Source organism: Hakea prostrata, chromosome 2 (genome assembly GCF_041222555.1).
Source record: "Hakea prostrata isolate BN-2017 chromosome 2, UWA_Hpros_2, whole genome shotgun sequence".
Classification (NCBI taxonomy): Eukaryota; Viridiplantae; Streptophyta; class Magnoliopsida; order Proteales; family Proteaceae; genus Hakea; species Hakea prostrata.
In genome coordinates, this window is record NC_142601.1 from 28,620,801 (window position 1) to 28,642,466 (window position 21,666).

At 40.0% G+C, this 21,666-nt stretch overlaps 1 pseudogene; it reads right to left on the reverse strand.

Annotated features, from left to right (window-relative positions):
- The window catches only part of LOC149024180 (ureide permease 1-like), a 31,434-nt pseudogene extending 13,408 nt beyond the window's left edge, over positions 1–18,026 (reverse strand).
- Positions 18,027–21,666: the final 3,640 nt, after the last annotated feature.

A 21,666-nucleotide genomic window follows, 5' to 3' on the forward strand; every position in this document is an offset into this window, starting at 1 on the left:
GGGGCAAGAGACCAAGTCAATCGACCAATGAGTACAGAAACCTCATATTTGGTCTATTTTGGATGTTTTGATATCTTTCCTTCTAGGTATCTTTCCTAATATGTCGTATACACTTGTTTAGGACTTTCTTCCCAAGTTTAGTCAAGGTCTTACTTGATTCCCTAAGATTCCTTTTTGAGTTATATAAGGTAAGGATGGTTATTTCCTTAACTACATAGATTGCATGTTTTAGTTTCTATATTTGAATCTTGTTAGTTTATTTCCTTAATTAAATTCTTACAATGATATACTACTGTTGCATAGTCTTGATTACAGTAGCATTACTTGTTTATGTTAACTTGATTCACGTATGATTTACTTACCAATAGTATGCAAGTTATATATTATTATTGATTATTTCCATATATGAAGTTACCATATATGTGATGTGATGGAATTCTGTTTGTGTATGATTAAGTATGGTTTGGAAAGGAGAAGTATCCTTTTGACACTTCTGTCCTTGGACTACTACGGGAATATTATGGGATGTTTCCGGAGATGCCCTTTGGACACCTTCCTAAACTGTTGGATGGCATATTTAGGACTATCTAGTAGTGTTTGGCTAGGATGTCCTGTTATGTCAGACCCTAATCGGAGGGGTATTGAGACCGAACGACCCGTGGTAGCAATGGGGATTCATGGGCGCTCAAGACCGGTAACCAATCCGTGAGAGGACATGAATCACATTGTGGGGACCATTTATCGGTAGGGTTGCATATGGATAGACTTGGGCTCACGGGCGCTTAAGACCGGTAACCAACCCGTGAGAGGACGTGAGAGCTTCCCATTTACCATATGTGGATGACCTATAGGGTTGATGAGTCCGTTGTCAGGGACTATGAGGACTCTAGTGAGAAGGATACTGGAAAGGATCGCCAGGGGCGAGGAATGGACGTATCTGGACCTGACTTGATGTAACTGAGTAGGAGACTTGCATTTGGCTAGGCTTTGACCCAGACATGCGCCGGTACTTAGACCAATGGTGATGTGAGAGAGTGGTGACCTATACCCCCAGCCATGGAATGTCCCGAGGGATGCCGGACCCACTACCAAAAGGCGTTGTGTGATAAGACCTTCCTAAATAAGTACGGTGCTATGACTTAAAGCATGTCTGCCAATAGAGACCAGCATACATAGAGTTAGAATCATATTGCATCATGTGTTTCATATCATATAGCATTTTATATTGCTTTGAAATCTTGCCATTTGTGTTGTTATGGATTAACTGCCTTACTGAGTTTCTTTGAAACTCATTCCTTTTGTACAATGTTTTGTTAGATTACTCTACAGGTTCTGAGTATCATGAATGCTCATATGAAGAAGTGCAAGGAGAAGAGGCATATCTCCAGGAAGGTGATTGCGGTTACGACAATTACACTAAAGATTCCGCGGGGTGGTTATGCTGCGTACAATGCTTAGTCTGACCATAGAGTGGAAGCACCCTTGCGCCATTTTTGAGATTTATACTTATAGAAATGTTGTCTATAAGATTGAGAATGATTTAGTTACTTATTGTACTTGCTATTGGGATTAGTTTTCATTCTTTTTCCTTTCCTTTTAGCACTACTTTCCGCTGGTTGTAGAGTGGGATTCCGCTTCACTTTACTTTTTGATTTAGACATTCTGGTTGTCTTTCGTACTCTGATGATATATGATTTAATCTTTCCTTATTTGGATCTTTTGTTTATCTTTTGCACATCGATTATTATTGTTCATGATTATGTTATTGTTTATGTGGGAGGTTGATTACCTCGATAGTTGATCTTCGGGACTGTGGATCACACACTCGGGTATGCCAAGTAGGGTACCGGCTGGGTGGATATGACATGACTGATCCGGAATTGAAGAAGAAGATTGACCTAATCACTTCGAAGACTAAGGAAGTAGAAGATTTCTCCCTAGCCTTGGATGGTGCTCTCGTTTTCAGAGATAGAATTTATGTTCCTACTGTAGAAGACCTTAGAAAAGAAATCTTGACTGGCGCTCATCAGTCCATCTTCACTATCCATCTAGGAAGTGTTAAGATGTACCAGGATATGAAAGGGTATTTTTGGTGGTCCGACATGAAGAATGATGTGGAAGATTTCATTGCTAAGTGTGGGACTTGTCAACGTGTGAAAGCTGTTCGGCAGCCTTCGTCCTGGCCTTCGCATCCTCTTCTCGTTCCCAGTTGGAAGTGGGAAGACATTGCTATGAATTTTGTCACAGGTTTACTCCGAACTAGCAAAGGTAATGACTTAGTGTGGGTGGTAGTGGACCGACTAACCAAATCGGCTCACTTCATTCAGATGAAGATCACCTATACTATGGATAAGTTGGCCCAACTCTATGTTGATAATGTGGTGAGACTGCATAGTGTTCCTGTTAGCATTGTATCAGATAGAGATTCAAGGTTCACCTCGCGTTTCTGGAATAGTCTGCAGAAAGCCTTGGGTACTCAGCTGAATTTGAGTACTGCTCATCATCCTCAGACCGATGGACAGTTGGAAAGGACCAAACAAATTTTGGAATTCATGCTGTGAGCGTGCATCATTGATATGAGTGGTAACTGGGATGACCACCTAGCCTTGGTGAATTTTGTTTATAATAACAGTTATCAGTCTACTATCGGAATGGCCCCGTTTAAAGCTATGTATGGAAAAACTCATAGAACTCCTCTGTATTGGGATGAAGTTGGGGAAAGGCATGTTCTTGGCCCTGATCTAATTGAAACCACCGGTACTATGTTGGATATGATTAGAGAAAGGATCAAAACTGCCTAGTCTCGACAGAAGTCTTATGCAGATAAAAGAAGATCAGATCTTGAGTTTCAAGTTGGTGAGCGTGCATTTTTGAAAGTTTCGCCGATGAAGGGAGTCATGCGTTTCAATATCAAAGGAAAGCTCAGCCCTAGGTATATGGTCCCTTTGACATTATTGAAAAGGTTGGACCAGTAGCTTATCGGTTGGCTCTGCCTCCATCTCTTGCTAGTGTGCATGATTTTTTCCATGTATCTATGCTAAGGCAATGCTTAACAAACGCAGAGCAGTTGCTCCTGTATGAACCGGAAGGTTTGAGTGTGGATTTGACGTATGAGGAAGAACCGACTGAGATTTTGGGATAAGCAGTTGAGGAACCGGTCTATATCTTTGGTGAAGATCAGATGGAAGAATCATTCATTTGTGGAAGCATCTTGGGAAAAAGAAGATGAGATGCAAACCAAGTACCCTCATCTTTTCAGACTTATAGGTGTGAAATCCAGCCTTGACCTTAACCCGGAAACCTTGTTGTTTGTAGATCCGACGACCCAAAGTAAAGGAAGAAGTCAACTATGGGCCATCTAAGTGGAAGACTTGATGTTTGGCCTAGAATCCATGGAAGTTGATGACAGTGTTCCATTTATGGAAACTTGTTCAGGACTGAAAAGGAAACTGCACCTTGATGAAGATGGGATTGGTTGATGGACTTGGAGTATTATTTGACTTGGCTCGAAGGCATTTCTACATGGTAGGTAAGCCACTTGGTGTGTGTGTAAAAGCCCTTTAAGTTTGGATTTGATCTGGACCTTCAATTCCCTATCTTGGTCTTGTTGTCCTGATTGGTCGACTGGGCCAGTCGACCAACCAATCGACCAATGAGATCTGTTTTACTGATTTAGGTCTTGGCTGCTCTATTTAAGTCTTAGCTTGACTCTAATTCGTCTTCTCTGGCTCCTAAGCCTCTGGAACAAGTCAAATCTCCATTTCAACCATTTCTTTTGCACTTAAGGTTGGATTCTTGCAAGGACTCTTGCATTTCTTCTCTTCTTGCATCGAAAGGTATGTCTACACTCTCTTCCTCTCCTCCCTCTCTGTTTTCCTCTTATTTTTGGATTGAGATAGTAGAGTAGATGCTGCATTATCTATTGTAAACATCTCTCTCCTCATCTCTCATGATTTTCCTAAGGATTGATGGCTAATGCAATGATCTTAATCATGATCATTGCAACTTTTGAAGGAAACCATGATCTTGTCTTCATTTCATCTTTTGATTCAATTTCTGATCTTCTTAGATCTGTTTTATTGATTAGATTAGTAGTCAGTGTTTTCTTTACAAGATTAGTAATCTATCAATCTCTAGTTCTTCCTTCTTGATCATACCATGCTTTCTTCGGAAAAACCATGCTTTCCTTATTTGTATCTTTAGGTTTTGATCAATGATAGTGTTAGACTTTTTCTTTAACACTAGAATACTATCATTATAATTCCCTTCTTGTTTAGTGGCAATTCGAATCACTAAATTTGGATTTCGGATAAAAAAATCTTTGTTTTTATCTGTCACTGACTCTGTTGGTCGACTGATTGGTCTACTGACCTTGATTGGTCGACTGGGTCAGTAGACCAATCAATCAACCAACGAGGACAGTAGCCCCATATTTGGTCTGTTTTGGATGATTTGATCTTCTACCTTCTAGACTTCTTTCCTAATAAGGTATGTATACTTGTTTAGGATCTTCTTGCCAAGTTTAGAAAGATTCTCCTTGATTCTTGGGATTCTCTTCAAGTTATATAAGGTAAGGATGGTTACTTCTATAATTTCATAGATTGTGTGATCTTGGCCATATTAGAATCTTCCGAATTTGTTACCATAATTAGATTCTTTTATGAATATACTACTGATATACTTACTTCAATTACAGTAGCATTACTTGCATTCTTCAGTTTATGAATGTCTTTTAATATCAATTGTATATTAGATGGATCATAAAAATGTATGCTTTCTATGTATGGACTAGAATGGTGTATGTTATGATTGATTGTGATTGATTAAGTTGATTTGGGATGGAGAGGTGTCCTTTTGATACTTCTGTCCTTGGACATCAACGTGAATATTATGGGATGTTTCCGAAAGTGCCCATTGACACCTTCCTAAATTGTTGGTTGTCATACTTATGGCTGTCTAGCAGTGTTTGGCTAGGATTACCCTGTTGTATCAGACCCTAATCGGAGGGGTATTGAGACCGAACAACCCGTGGTAGTAATGGGGATTTGTGGGTGCTCAAGACCAGTAACCAATTCGTGAGAGGACATGAACCACATTGCGGTTACCTTTTTGGGCCATTTATTGGTAGGGTTGCATATGGATAGACTTGGGCTCATGGGCCCTCAAGACCAGTAACCAACCCGTGAGAGGACGTGACAGCTTACCATTTACCATATGTGGATGATCAATAGCGTTGATGAGTCCGTAGTCAGGGACTATGAGGACTCTAGTGTGAAGGATATCGAAAAGGATTGCCCAGGGCGAGGAAAGGACGTATCTGGATCTGACTTGATATAACTAATTAGAAGACTTGCATTTGGCTAGGCTTTAACCCTGACATGAGCCAGTACTTAGACCAATGGTGATGTGAGAAAGCGGTGACCTATACCCCCAGCCATGGACTGTCCCGAGGGATGAAGGACCCACTACCAACCGGCGTTGTGGGATGAGACCCTCCTAAAGAAGTACGGTGCTATGGCTTAAACATGTCTACCATTAGAGACCAACATACATAGAGTTAGAATCATAGTGCATCATATGTTTCATATCACATTGCATCATACTTTGCTTTGAAATCTTGTTATTTATGATATTATGGATTAACTGCCTTACTGGGTTTCTTTTGAAACTCACTCCTTTTGTACCATATCTTTGTTAGACTTCTCTACAGGTTCGGAATACTATGAAGGTATGTATGAAGAAGCGTAGGGAGAGGAGGCATATGTCCCGCAAGGTGATAGCTGTTACGATGATTACTTTGAGGATCCCTCGAGTGATCATGCTTCGTACCATGATTAGTCCATCTGTGGAGTGGAAGCGTCCTTGTCTTATCTTTGAAGTCTATACTTACAAGGACATTCTTTACAAAGTGGAAAACAATTTAGTTACTCATTGTACTTCTTATTAGGATTAGTTGTAATCTCTTTTCTTTTCTTTTGAGCTACTATTCCGCTGATTGGTGGAGTGAGTTTTCCGCCTCACTTTACTTATGACTTGACATTATTATTACCTTTTGTACTCTAATGATATTTGATCTTATTCCTTTCTTATTTGGATCTCTCATTTATACTTTGCACATTGATTCTTTATGTTCTTGATTATGTTATTGCCTATGTGGGAGGATGATTTCCTCGATACTTGATCTTCAGGGATGTGGATCACACACCCGGGTATGCCAGGTAGGGTACCGGCTGGGTGGATGTGACAATAGGTATGTTGTAATTTCAGGGACAAAATTTCTTTTAAGGAGGGAGGGATGTAACAACCCCCGTATTTCTAACCCGGGATCCGTATTGCAGGTTCGAGAACCTGAAGGTCTAGCCGGTAAACTTGTGGAGTGTCCGGATAGAAGTCCATGATCCATACCCTGAACCCATGGATCTGGATTCTCTTATTGAAGAGCATGCCTTGCTTGGTAGTTGGATTTCTAGAAGGCAAGTGATGTCTGGAGATGTCTGGGATGAAGGTAAGATCTCCCCCATGTGTTCATTAGGGTTAGGTTGTACTTGGACTTCAACCCCCTGAGCAAAGCACCCTTGTATAGCAATATACTAGGGGGCGGTTTCTAGTGGCGGTTGATTGGACCAAGCGACCGCCTGGTCCTGGTTGCGGGGTTTTGCCCTATTTTGCCCGCAGGCTTCTATAAATAGCAACCCTCGTTTATTTTACGAATATTATATTCAGGATTGCTGTTTTTGGTGGTTAGGCAGCTATGGAGACGTGCTGGAAGGTGATCTGAAGTGCTGTTAGTGTTCCAGAAGCTTCTACTGTCTTTTATAGCTGATTTGGTTGAGGTAAGTAATTCCCTGTTCACTCATACTCTACCTTTAACTATGATTAAAGTAGATTAGTTTTCCTCTTTGGTTGTTCATGATCCTTCTATTACAGTACCTACCTTTTTAATGATCTTGATGAGATCAGGTCCGAAAACGAAACCCTGCTTTCGTGAAAAGGATTGATCTAATCAAGAGGAGGATTCTAGATAACCAAATTGATGTCAATCGTTAGGTTTCGATTTCCCTTGGTTGTAGGAGTGTTAGATTTGAAATTCAGACTATGATCATTCAAAAATCGGATTGAAAACGGACGATCAGAAGCCTGAGTTTCGGATTGAAACTCACTGTTTTTGGGGCGGTCGCTCAACCTAAGCGACTGGCTGGTTTCCAGTGAGCTTGCAACTTTTGGATTTTGTCTGATCTGATTCATTCAACTTACATATTAATGTAACCTTGTTTATAGGTGTCCTCTGTTTCCAATAAAAGTCTTATAATTGTTTCTGGTTTGCAATCTAGAGGAATTCTACTTATTCACAAGTAAGGACATACAACCTCATCTTTATGTAATGACTTGAACATACTAGTCTAGTGTCTTTCATTTCATATACTGATGTAACCTTGTTTAACATGCTGATCTTATTATATGATTGTTGCCTGTATATCTTGGCTTGAGATATCAAAGGGTTGTTGTGAAATCCAGCCCTATCCTAACCCTGACCCGGATCCGTTGGTGTTTGTAGGTCCAAAGACCCGGAGTGGTGGAAGAAGAGACTTGTGGGCCCTCATAGTTGAAGATTTGGTGTATGACTCAAAGCCTATGGATATTGACAGTGATGCCCCTTACTTGGATACACGGTCAATGTTCAGTGAGAAACTGCACCTAGAAGGGGGGAGCATAGTTGAAGTACATGATGCACTTCCGATCTCGTTCCGAAGGTATTTATCTAATCTAGACTTGTTGATTGACTTGTAGGAGAAAACCCAACTCAGTTTGGATCAATCTGGCCTTCCAATTCCTTGTTTGAAGTTGCTGTTCGGGCTTGGTCGAGTGACCAGTCGACCAGCAGATTAATAAATCCGAAAATCACAAAATTCTCTATTATTTTAAGCCTACTTTATGGGAACTCGTGAATAGAAGCCTAACCTAATCATTGGCACTCTAGAGCACGAGGAGCGAGCTTCCCTAGGGCATTCTTTGAAGTTGGTGAAGGATCTTGGTCTCAATCATTGCTTCCTCAAGTTATGATTTCTCTCTCTCTTTCTCTATTCTACTCATTCCTCTACTCTTTCTTGCTATTGAGACCATGGCTAAAGTGCTGCAACCTTGCAAACACTTGGTCATGTGTTTTCCCTTTCATTTCCATTGTTTTTCTTTCATTCTTGCGATGCTATGCTTCCAATACAATCAATAGCATTGCATTTCTATGATTCTTGTCATTCCAACTTGTCTTATTGATCTCAACTGATGTGTAGATGTATGCTAGGTCTGATTTACTATTGGTTTATGATTCTCATTTAATTCTTATCACTTCCTTAGCTGATTCCCCATCATTCCTTGCCATTGCAACAAATTCCATTTCAATTCTTGATGTTTAGCATATAGAACATAGGGTTTCAATTTGGGTATTCCTAATTGGACCATTGGATCATGATAATATTCATTGTATAGTGTTCTTATATTGCTATGATCAATCCCTCCAAGTTTCGGATCAATCCGAGCCCCGGAAGATTGGTTTCGAGCCAAATTCACATTTCAGCCCGTTACTGTTCATCTTGGTCAACTAAGTCAGTTGACCAGTCAATCGACCAAAGGAAGACAGCAACTCAACACTTTCTCGTTCCGCTCCGTTTGATCTCCGATTTGATTGTTTCCTTCTCTAATATTGCATTTATGTTGTCTAGTGTTCAAGCACTAAGTTGGGGACTATTCTAAGTGGTACTTGCTATATTTCCCAATTCGATTAAGGTAAGGATGGTTATACCCATATGACATGGACTATGTATTTATTCAATGATGATTGACAACTTGATATGCTTAGCTTATCAATTGTATTTAGACATCATATGACTATTGTAGTTGTCTTTTAACAGTAGTAACATGTTTAATTACTTTTGTATATCATGCCTATTTAATTTTTGTTATTTACATATACACTTGAATCATGTGATGTTATGATATGACTTTCAATATTATGATGTATCATGTATGTGTGATATGATGAACTAAGAATGTGATTGGATAAGTATAATTTGGGATTGAGGAATGTCCTACTGACATTTCTGTCCTTGGACATCGGAGGGAATAGTATGGGATGTTCTCCGAAGGTGTCCATCGACGCTTCCTGAATTATTGGGTGACATACATAGGACTTGTCTAGATGTATGGCTAGGATGTTCTTGTCATATCAGACCTGAATCGGAAGGGTATTGAGACCGAACGACCCATGGTAGTAGTATGGTTTGATGGGTGCTCAAGACCGGTAACCAACCCGTGAGAGGAAATAGATCATATTACGAATACGCGAAAGGGGCCATTGTTGGTCGGGTTGCAAATAGTCAGACTTGGGCTCACGAGCGCTCGAAGATCAATGAGAGGACGTGAGAGCTTCATGTCTACTATTTGTGGATGACCAATGGGGTTGATGAGTCAGGTGAGTAATATTTGTGACTCTAGTGTGAAGGATACTAGAAAGGATCGCTCGGGGCGAGGAATGGATGTATTTGGATTTGACATAATATGATTGAGTAGATGCCTTGCATTGGGCTAGGCTTTATCGTGACATGCGCCAATACTTATACCAATGGTGATGTGAGAGAGCGGTGACCGAAACCCTAGGCATGGAATTGTCCAAGAGGGATGCAGGACCCAAGTCCCATTGGAGAACCCAAGATACCTAGATGGTTGAGGGAAGAGTGATTTGAGACCTACCCAAGGAAGTATGGTGCTATGACTTAAAGCATGTCTACCATAAAGACTAGCATATGTAGAGTTATAATCATATTTGCATAATCTGTCTCATATCATTCGCATCATGTTATGACTTGTATCATATGGTTTATGTATTATGGATTAACTGCCTTGCTGAGTTCCTTTGAACTCATTCCTTTCTGTGCATTTGCTTTGTTAGACTATTCCACAGGTTTTGAAGAGACCGATGGCATGTCCTTTGAAGCACCCTATGATGAGCCATACTACCCTCAGGGTAGTGGCTACTATGATGATTATTGTGAGGGTAGCAAAGAGGACTATGCTACGCACCAGGATTAGCCCGACACTGGTGTTGGAGCAGCTGTGCTGGACCTTGGATTTCTATAGTTATGAGGACGTACTTTATATGACTGAGGAAACATTTGTTTAACGTTAGATTTTGAATTCTTCTTTTAGACCGGATCTGTAACTTAACTTTCTTTGATATACTCCTTAGATATTGATTTTGTAACTTAACTTGAATTGTCTACTTTCCGCTGCCATGTGAGGAAGTGACTTTTGATCACATCCCTTTTGAATTATATCTATACACTTGGTATCATCTTTATTCCGCACTCTAATTATCTGTTTTATCTTATTCACGATTCTTTATTATATGCTTTTACCTTGATTATTATTGTTCATGATTGTGTTATCGCGTATGTGGGAGGCATGGTTGCTCGATACTTGATCTTCGGGACTGTGGATCACATACCCGGGTATGCCCGATGGGGTACTGGCTGGGTGGATGTGACAGTTGTGATATGGGACACATGCTCGCTGATGTCTCCAGCACTGTCATAACTACTGGATGACATACCTAGGTAGAGTCTAGAGTTGCATGGTTAGGTACCTCACATACTACTACCCTTTCGGTAGGGGAATTGAAGCCGGATGACCCGTGACGACGGTGATGTGACTCTATTTCATCCTAATGCGATAACCAGTCCGTGCGGAGACTCAGTGGGTCCACTGTTGGTCATACAATGGTAGTGTTGCATATGTTAGGGTTGGGCTCATGGACGTCCAAGGAGCGGACCGGGTGTCGTGAGGAGTCATGAAAGCATTTTTCCCCAACAATATGTGGATGACCATAGGGTTATGGAATGGAGTCCAACAACGGTAGCCAATCCGTGAGGGTTCTCATTCCTAGGTTGCGAAGTATACTGAACCGAGTTGGTTGGTGCCATAGGGAATGTATCTGGACTTCATGTAGTATGTCACCATTATGACTTGCATTGGATTAGAAACCCCGACATGCGCTAGTAGTCATGCCAATGGTCGTGGTGAGAGAGTGTTGACTTAACCCCAGCCATGGTTTGAGAGCCAGGTGTGGACTTTCCATTTTACCCAGGATCCCTACAAAGGTAACTAGTCCTTGCCAGATCAGAGTGACTAGACCTACCCAGAGAAGGGCTGGTGTATATTTTAAAGCATGTCAACTGTTAGAGACTTGCACAGTTAGATCTTAGCGGTATTCATACTTTGCACTCATACATATCATATATGCATTTCTGATGGTTTGACATATGGATGAGAATTATTGTTGTTCTTACTGAGTTCGTCAGAATTCATTCCTTATTTTGTCTATATTATATTAGCTTGTACAGATGGAGGATATACACCGGAAGATGGATTGGTTTCCCATGAAGGAGCCTTCTTGTATGAAGATGATGTGGCATTGGCAATGGGAAATGGAGATAGCCTGTGCAGGAGCTCCTGCGAGTGCATGGAATGTGCTTATAGCACCCATTGATGGGTGGAGGAGCCAGGTTGCCAGGTAGTTTGCCTATCGTATGGAGAATAATTGGAGGACCCCTTTTCTTGAAATACATGAGAAACATTATCTAGCTTTAGAGAAAGAAACTAGAAAGAAAATCATTTAATTCTTTTTATTGCTTCCGCTGAACTCTTATTCTTTCCTTGATTATTTTATTGGAGTATTTTGACTCCTGTAATCCTTTTATTTAATTACTGAACTTATTCTTGCTCGTGATTGTCTTTACTTGCATTTATTATTATTGATGGACAAAAACTGTGGATCTTGTGACGGATCACTCCCACGGATTGTCGGGCGGGTAACCGAGACCGGCGGGTGGGGTGTGACAACATTCCTCCTTTTATTATCTCCATCCAAAATTTGTAGTCGAAAAGCAAAAATATTCACAATATATTAATATAAAGCACAACTAGCTAAGGGATTAATACAAAATTAAAACTTTCTTTTCCTTTCTTTCTTCCTCTTCTCCTTTTTTTTTTTTTTTTTTTTTTGGGGGGGGGGTCTATGGCTAGAAGGACGTCCGTCTGGGCCCAGATAGACATCTGGTCCTCTATGCCCAGACGGATGTCTGTCTTACCAAACGAAAAATTTGTCTAGTTTATTTTGACCAAACAGGGTGGGGTTCTGGGGTTTGACGGGGTGAGGTTCAACTGAGAGCATATGGATTTATGCTTTGTATGACATAGCGCTCTGTCTGGACGAAGCAAAAAATTGTTTTCTCCAAAAACGAACCCAAAACACCTACACAGGACAAGATTCATGATCTCAACATCGGGTATGAAAAACTTCACAAAAGAACCAACAAACATAATAATAATAAAAAATCAAGGATTAACAATTCACACAAATTATTTCGATCCTCCCATTTGGATCCTAATGAAAAATCAAATCAACAAAATCTAGTTCCTTAATGATTTAGGGTTCAATTAAACCCTGAATTCTCCCATTGGATCCAATCCAAATACGAACAACCGATTCTAGTTTTGCAGGGAAGGCTCTGATATCAATTGTTAGGAGTTTTAGGATTTTTCTCAAAACCCTAAACAATAATAAAACCATGCAAGAACTAGAATACGATATGATATTTAGGAAGTATTGGACATACCTTACACTAGATGTATGTTGAAGAAGATTAAACCAAACCTTGAATGCTTAATCTGCAGAGTGACAAAGCCTTCTCCAATCTCCTCGTCTTTCTACTGTATCGCTTTCTTATGGAGAGAGAAGAGAACAAAAGAACTTGAGAGATTGGAGGGACCCCATCATAGCTATTTATAATATCAAACCCAAACCCTAGTCCACTTCCATAATGGACCGGTTTGGCCCATCTCAAACCTAATGGCAGTGCGCACGACCCGATGTGTTGAGACCCCCATCAATTATTAACCCCAATAATTAATCCAAGCCCATATATTTCCTACGATAAACCTAACATAGTCCGTTTATGTCACATCCACCCAAACGGTACCCTGCCTGGCATACCCGAGTGTATGATCCACAGCCCCGAAGATCAGTATCGAGGAAATCAACCTTCCACATTCACAATAATATAATCAAGAACAAGACTAAATCAAGGTTATCAATATTAATTAATAGATCAAAGCAAAGTAACGAATACCATCAGAGTGCGGAAATGATACCAATATATATATATATACATATAATCAAAATGTAGAGTGAGGCGGAATCTCACTCCACGGATACATCGGAATGTAGCTCGAAAGTCAAAAGAAGATTACATCTGGTTCCAAAAGAAAGGAAAGAAAGAAGTAATCAAACTAAGCTGAAGTTTATTCTACTTTATAAAGAACGTCTTCATAAACATAGACTTAAGAAATTAGGCTCGGACACTCCCACTTCACAGTAGGGCTAATTATGGTATGTAGCGTGATCACACGACGGATCATCACCGAGATCTTCATAACTTCCAACACCTTGCGTGTAGTACGCTTCTTCAGCTTGTGCTTCCTCATATTGGCTGTCATAGTCATCTATACCTGTAGAATAACCTAACAAAAGATATATGCACGAAAGGAGTGAGTTCAAGAGAACTCAGCAAGGCAAGTTATTCCATAACAACATAAATAACATGATAGCAGAAACATAACATGATAGTAGAAACATAGCATGATGCAAAATGATATGAGACAAATAATGCATGTATGAGTCTAACTATATGTCTATAGGCAGATATGCTTTAAGTCATAGCACTATACTTATTTGGGAAAGTCATTCACTCTCCCTCAGCCATCTAGGCATATTGGGCTCTGCCGGTGGTAGTTGGGTCTTGCATCCCTCTTGGATAATCCATGGCTGGGGTTTAGGTCACCACTCTCTCACATCACCATTGGTCTAAGTATTGGCGCATGTCAAGGTAAAGCCTACCCAAATGCAAGTCATCTACTTGGTAATATCAACTTAGATCCAGATATGTCCATTCCTCGCCCCGGGCGATCCTTTCTGGTTTCCTTCACACTAGAGTCAGCATAGTCCCAGACTAAGGACTCATCAACCTTATTGGTCATCCAAAAATAGTAGATAGAAGCTCTCATGTCCTCTCACGGATTGGCTATGGGTCTTGAGCGCCCATGAGCCCAAGTCTACTAAATGCGACCCTACCAATGAATGGCCCCCACAATGTGATTCATGTCCTCTCACGGGTTGGTTACCGGTCTTGAGCGCCCATAAATCCCCATTGCTACCACGGGTTGTTCGGTCATACCCTTCCAAATCGGGTCTAATATAATAGGGGCATCCTAGCCAAACACCGCTAGACAGCCCTAGGTATGACAACCAGTAATCCGGGAAAGCGTCAAAGGGCACCGTTGGAAATATCCCATACTATTCCCACTAATGTCCAAGGACAGAAATGTCAAAAATACATTCTCCAATCCCAAATCATACTTAATCAATCACAATCCCAATTCAGTCATAACGTGCACAACTGATATCACATCATATGAAAGAATACATAAAGACAAGATCAGTTGAATAAGCAACATACATGAGTAAGAGTCCATACATGATTAAGTACATAAAGGAAATATAAAAGTAAGATCCTATTGTAATTACAGCATTCATATCATAATTAGAAACTACAATATCAGTAGCAAATCAAGCTGTTTCCCAATTTAGAAACTAGGATCCACGCAATCTATGTTAATATGGTAATAACTGTCCTTACCTTAAATAAATTAGAAGATATCCCGGACAGACAAGAGAATGGATCCAGAGTTAACAAACAAACCCTAGATAAGCATCAAACGAATCAAAACGGATGAAGAAATCCCTTGCTGTCATGCTGGGAAGACTGGCTGGGTCGATTGGTCCAGTTGACCCAGTGAACAGTACGCATCCAAAATCTGAATTTTGATTCGAAACCTATTCTACAAGATCCGGAATGCTATGAAACTTGGAGAGAATGTATAACATAGTAATATAAGACTAACTAGTATAGGTTAGACATCAAACAACGATAAAAACCAATATACTTTCTAATTTGGTATAAAACATAGTTTTTAATGAAAACAAGCTATGAATTCAAGAGAAGAACTAGAGATGATGAAATTTCATTTTAGTAGATTAAAATAGTAAATCAAGGGTATGAATAATCATGAAGATGCATCTATAATGCTAGAGAAATCATAATAAGAGTATGATCATAGTTTCATGAAGAAAATCATAAGAATCATGGTTAGGATTGAATATGAAGATCATAGCATGAACGAATGAATGTAGATTGTAAAAGAGATGTTTGCAAGGATGCAACATCTTCTTCATAATCTTAGTCTAGAGAATAAATCATAGTAAGAGTAGATCAATACCATATTAGAGTGATTACTAACCTTTGATTGAAGAACAAGAGAGAAAACTTGAAAGTTGCAAGAGTTGATCTTCTTCCACACTAATGGAGGCTTGGAGAGGAGTTCCCTTCGTTCTCTAGGTGTTTTGGAGGCAAGGGAAACTAAAAAATACGAAGTCCTATATAAATATAGCAACATAAACCTAAACAGAAGATCTTGTACAGATTCTGTCTCCTTGGGTCGATTGGCCCAGTCGACCCAGGCTGGTAGCAAAGTTTGAATCAGGGAAATGAAGGCCTATCTCTTATCGGAATCAAACGAGCTTCTCACAATATGAACTATAACTCACCTAGCATGGAGGAATGCCTTCAAATCATGTCCAACCAAGGTCTAAGGTCATCAACCAATCTTCTCTTCATCAAGGTGTAGTCTCTTTTCTAAATCCATCAAGGTCTTCAAGTATGGGGCATCATCATCAATCTCCATGGGTTCGGAGTCGAATACCATGTCTTCTACTGATATGGCCCATAGTCGACTTCTACTTCTACTTCGGGTCTTCGAACCTACAAACAATAGAGTTTCCGGGTTAAGGTTAGGGCCGGGTTTCATAGTTTATGTCATCTGGTGCAAGTTGAAGGGAGAGGAATCGAATTTCTTCAGATTCAGGCCGTATGCAATGGAATTTGAAGGGAGTAGGCTTGAGATAGTCTTCAACTGTTGTGTCACAGTCTTCGCCACCAATGATGTTGTGATTTTTTTAGGGAGGTGCTTCGATTTTGGGGATTTGGTTTGGAAATAGAGAGGGAGAGATAGAGATAGGGCTAGGGTTTGATGGAATTTTTGGAGTTTTGTGTTTAACAGGAAGCTTACGAGCTGCAGCCTTAATGGAGAGGAATTTGGGGGTTTGGGGTTTTCCCTTCTTGAGATGCTCCCTATTTGTTCTTTCTTCTTCCTATAACAGTTTGCTCTACATCGAGCATGTTGACAAGAATGGGAAGCCACTTCTCTACTTGGTCTTCAAGTATCTCAACACCTATATTCGGCCATGATGGGCTAGTGGGGTGAAGGGAGGAGATTGGTAAAGAGGGAATCTCTTCACACACCTACATAAAAGGATATTTAATCAAACAATGACACTTTAGTGATTTTCTCTCGTTAAATTTCATGGAGGGTATTTTGGTCATTTAACATTGAGAGTTAAAAACTCAAAATTAAGATGAGAAATACCTGAATGAGGAAGGGTAAATTTGATCTTTTGAATTTTTGTCCAATGGTGATATCTTAACCCCAATTCTAAACAATGGGACATTTGTAATTGATTTTTTTCTGAGGAGTAATACATGTAATTATTGCAAATTTGCTCTATATGTATTTTTTCCAATACATAAATAAAAAAAGGGTGATGATTTTTAACACTAAAAGGACAAAGAGGAAGCTGTGTGGTCTCTTTGGTCTTATCCTGAGATTGAATACCCCAGGCCAAAATGTGTGTTGTTGCAATTTGCAAGTTCATAATCAAACTGAACAAAGAGCTATCTGGAAAAGTTTGGAGGTATATCGTCTCAGATTAGTTGGAAGATCGAACTAGTAAGAAACCGAAACTGGTATATGAATCAACTTAACAGGGAAACAAATGGAAATGAATAGGTTGAACTAATGGAAGCCACCATCTTTTAAAAGCTTTTTTGGCTATTAAAGAGAGCAATCATTTTTTCCCTTGATAGGCAAAAGTAAAAAGCACTTGTGTAGGTCTTATTTCATTTGAGGAGAAAGCCCTTCCTAAGCGTGCCACTTTTCAATGTTTTCTCTAGTGAGAGTCCAGAATTTTCAGTTGATACCCATGATGCTTTCTACTGGATTTGGATTTCCTGTCCCTCGTCCACCAGAAAAAGATGTGTTATTCGTAACCCCATGTATACAATTCTAGGAATTTTCTTGATGATGGGTGGTTCCAGGTGAAGACATTTGCTTGATTATTGTAGGCTGTAAATTCTAGCAAAAACCCAGAAGCCTGTGCCTAAAGATTTTGGTCTTCAGTTGTTTTAACATGTTGTAGTAGACCAATTATTACCGGTGATGAATTGAGCTTGAATGGAAAAAGGAGATAGGTACTCAAGGAAATCACATCGAGATAATTAAGGAAATCACTTCATTCATACATGAGTAAATAACTAGCTAGATTGCTGATGAGAAATTGTGAACAAGGGATAGGAGGGGACCCTTCAGGGAATGTCTAGGGACCACTTCTTCTTCTCTTCTAAGTTCATGAAAGAGGTAAGTGGGAAGGACTTGCCAACCCCCATGGGTGTCTTGAAGGTGATCCTGTGGCCATCGATTTGCATCTCTACAATGGGAACCCATATCATCATCTGCTTAGTCTTGATTCCTGTTATCTTTCTCATCCTTTTCTTCTCGACATAAGCTGTGGTCTCGGCAACATAGCTGTTATTGGTGTTGGTTACCACATTAAAGTGCTCATAACCAGCCTTGCATTTCCACCACACGAAGCCCGTGGCTCTAACTCTCCCACACTCTTCAAGCTCTCCTGTGGGAAGAACACCACTAGGGAATCCCATCTCTTTCATCAGTTCTGCCGTAAATCGATAACAGGCTTCCTTTCCACGAACAATTTCAGCCCCTGCTCTCTCATCAATAGCCATGTTGAATCAATCGATCGATCAAGTGGTAAGCAGGTCAAGTGTTCGACAAAATGATTGAAAGAATCTGGAGGAAGGAACTCGTGCAGTTGCTTAAACATGCACTCGGACGATACTTATAGAGGGATGAAGATGGGAAACCAGACCCAGCTCGTTCAATTTTTTTGTGACCTGCGACTCTGTGAGGGAGGAAAGTTCTCTTGTTTTACCAGGTCTTCCATTTCGGAATTGGGAAATAGTTGACCGTCAACAGAAGTTTCTAAAGCAACGGAACCATAGTCTTTAATGGCGGCACATTATATATATATATATACATACTAGGCTGGCAGCTAGAAATGGTAAACCAGGTTTTAGCTGCAATTTTTCAGATGCCCGTGTAAAGAATTTTGGGTTCATGTATTGACAATGCCATTTTAGGCCCCCTTAATAGAATTTCTCTTTCCAGTATCATTTGAAGTTGTAAAAATTGCCTCTTATTATCCTTTTCTTCCAATTTTGGTTCCGGAAGGGGTCTTGTGCATCTTCTTATTTGGAATAGAGTTGGAAGAGTTTGATAGGTTTTCGGTAATTTACTTTTTCTGTATTTCTTCTTCACAGATGTCTTCGATATGGTTGACCTTCAATTAATAGTGTTTTCAGCTGATTAAAAATAGATGGTAGTATTTTACTTTCATGATATCAGGAGATGAGGTTTCAATTAGAATCATTTATTGGTTTAGCAAGCCTCTGATTTTGCGTCCACTTTTCCTTTTTATTATTTCGGAATACATGACAGGGGTTGCCTCTGGCATTCAGAGATAAACTATCCAAATTCTGCTGAAGCCAACCAATGAATAAGAGTGAATTTTATGCATGGTTGCTCACTTGCTTGAAATGGACTTTATGTGTATGAAGCCAAAGTAAATGGGGTGAATTGATTATTGATCTTCCCATCGGGTTTAAATCATTTTGTCCGATCCTTCTCTTGATTGCGTGGCCGTATTGCCGTATTGGCTTTTGCACACATTGTTTGTGAAATCCAGCCAAGACCTTGACCCAAAAACCCTGTTGTTTGTAGGTCTGAAGTCCCGAAGTGAAGGAAGAAGACAACTATGGACCCTTTCAATAAAAGACATGGTGTTTGACTCCGAACCCATGGAGATTGATGATGGTGCTCCATACTTGGAAGCTTTGGCGGTGTTTGATGAGAAACTGCACCTTGAAGGAGGAGAGATTAGTTGATGGACCTAATGCACCCTCGGACATGAATTGAAGGCAGTTCTCTGACCTAGACTAGACAATTGAGAAGTAGGAAGAAGCCCGCTTGTGAAATCCAGCCCAAACCTAGCCAGGACACCCTATCTATTCTGGGTGAAGAAAGGTTAGTTTAATGTTACACCTTGAAGTTGGACCTTGATTTTAGTGTTTTATCTCCTTCTTCTTTCTTTTTCTTCTTCTTATTGTTCTATCTTGATGTTTTGATTGTGGAGAAGGTGTTACACTACTATAACTACCTATTCTCTAATCTCCTTATGTCTTAAAGTGAACCCCCAATCACTCTATGCATTCCTTGAAACCACATTGTGAATCTTGCCAATTCTTCACTGATTTTGATTGAGTTTTGGATAGCATGTGTCACATCCTCCCAGCCGGTACCCTATCTGGCATACCCGAGAGTGTGACCACAGCCCGAAGATCAGGTATCAAGTAATCAACCTCCCACATAAACAATAACATAATCATGAACAATAATAATCGAAGTGCAAAAGATAAACCATAGATCCAAATAAGGAAAGAATGAATCATATATAAATCAGAGTACTAAATATAATCAGAGTGTCTAAAACAGATAAGTAAAGTGAGGCGAAATCCCACTCTACAACCAGCGGAAAGTAGTTCTCAAAGAGAAGAAACAAGATAGAATCTAATCCCAATAGCAGGCACAATAGGTAACTAAATTGTTCTCAATCTTATAGACAATATCCCTATAAGTATAAATCTCATAAATGGCACAAGGGCGCTTCCACTCTATGGTCGGACTAAGCATCGTACGGAGCATAACCACTCGCGGGATCTTCAGTGTAATTGTCGTAATCGCAATCACCTTCCTGGAGATATGCCTCTTCTCCTTGCGCTTCTTCATACGAGCAGTCATGATATTCAGAACCTGTAGAATAGTCTAACAAACATTGTACAATAAAGGAATGAGTTTCCAAGAAACTCAGTAAGACAGTTAAATCCATAATAACATAAATGGCAGGATTATAAAACAAACATAGATGCAATATGGTATGAGACAAACAATGAATGTATGAATCTAACTCTATATATGCTGGTCTCTATTGGCAGACATGCTTTAAGTCATCGCACCGTACTTCTTTAGGAAAGTCTCAATCACTCATCATCAGTTGGTAATGGGTCCGGCATCCCTCGGGACATTCCATGGTTGGGGGTATAGGTCACCACTCTCTCACATAACCATTGGTCTAAGTACCGGCGCATGTCAGGGTAAAGCCTAGCCAAATGCAAGTCTTCTACTTAGTTACATCAAGTCAGATCCAGATACGTCCATTCCTCGTCCCTGACGATCCTTTCCGGTATCCTTCACACTAGAGTCCTCATAGTCCCTGACTACGGACTCATCAACCCCTATTGGTTATCCACATATGGTAAACGGGAAGCTCTCACGTCCTCTCACGGGTTGGTTACCGGTCTTGAGCGCCCGTGAGCCCAAGTCTATCCATATGCAACCCTACCAATAAATGGCCCCCACAATGTGATTCCTGTCCTCTCACGGGTTGGTTACCGGTCTTGAGCGCCCATGAATCCCCATTGCTACCACGGGTCGTTCGGTCTCAATACCCCTCCGATTAGGGTCTGACATAACGGGACATCCTAGCCAAACACTACTAGACAGTCCTAGATATGTCATCCAACAGGTTAGAAAGGTGTCCAGAGGGCATCTCCGGAAACATCCCATAATATTCCCGTAGTAGTCCAAGGACAGAAGTGTCAAAAGGACAGCTCTCCTTTCCAAACCATACTTAAGCATACACAAGCATCAATTCATAACATCACATATATGGTAACTTCATATATGGTGAGAAATCAATAATTACAATCAACTTGTATATAACTGGTAAGTAAATCATACATGAGTCAATTCAATATAAATAAGTAATGCTACTGATATCAAGACAGTACCAAAGTAGTATCACATTATAAGAATCTAATTAAAGAAATAAATTAACAAGATTCAAATATAGAAATTAAGATATGCAATTTATGTTGTTAAAGAAGTAACCATCCTTACCTTTTATAACTTGCAAAGGAATCCTAAGAAATCAAGTAAGATCTTGACAAACTTGAGAAGAAGGTCCTAAACAAGTGTATACAACATATTAGGAAAGATCCCTAACAGAAAAGATACCAAAACATTCAAAACAGACCAAATCTGGAGTTGCTGTACTCATTGGTCGATTGGATTGGTCTACTGCCCCAGTCGACCAATCAGTCGACCAATGAAGACAGTAGCCTACAAAATCAGAGTTTTAAGATATAAGATCCGAATTTGGTGGTTCAAAAGGGTACTAATGAAGGGGTAAACTACATTAGTAGTATCCTAGCATATAGGGGACCTCAAAACACTAATCGAATCAAGTCT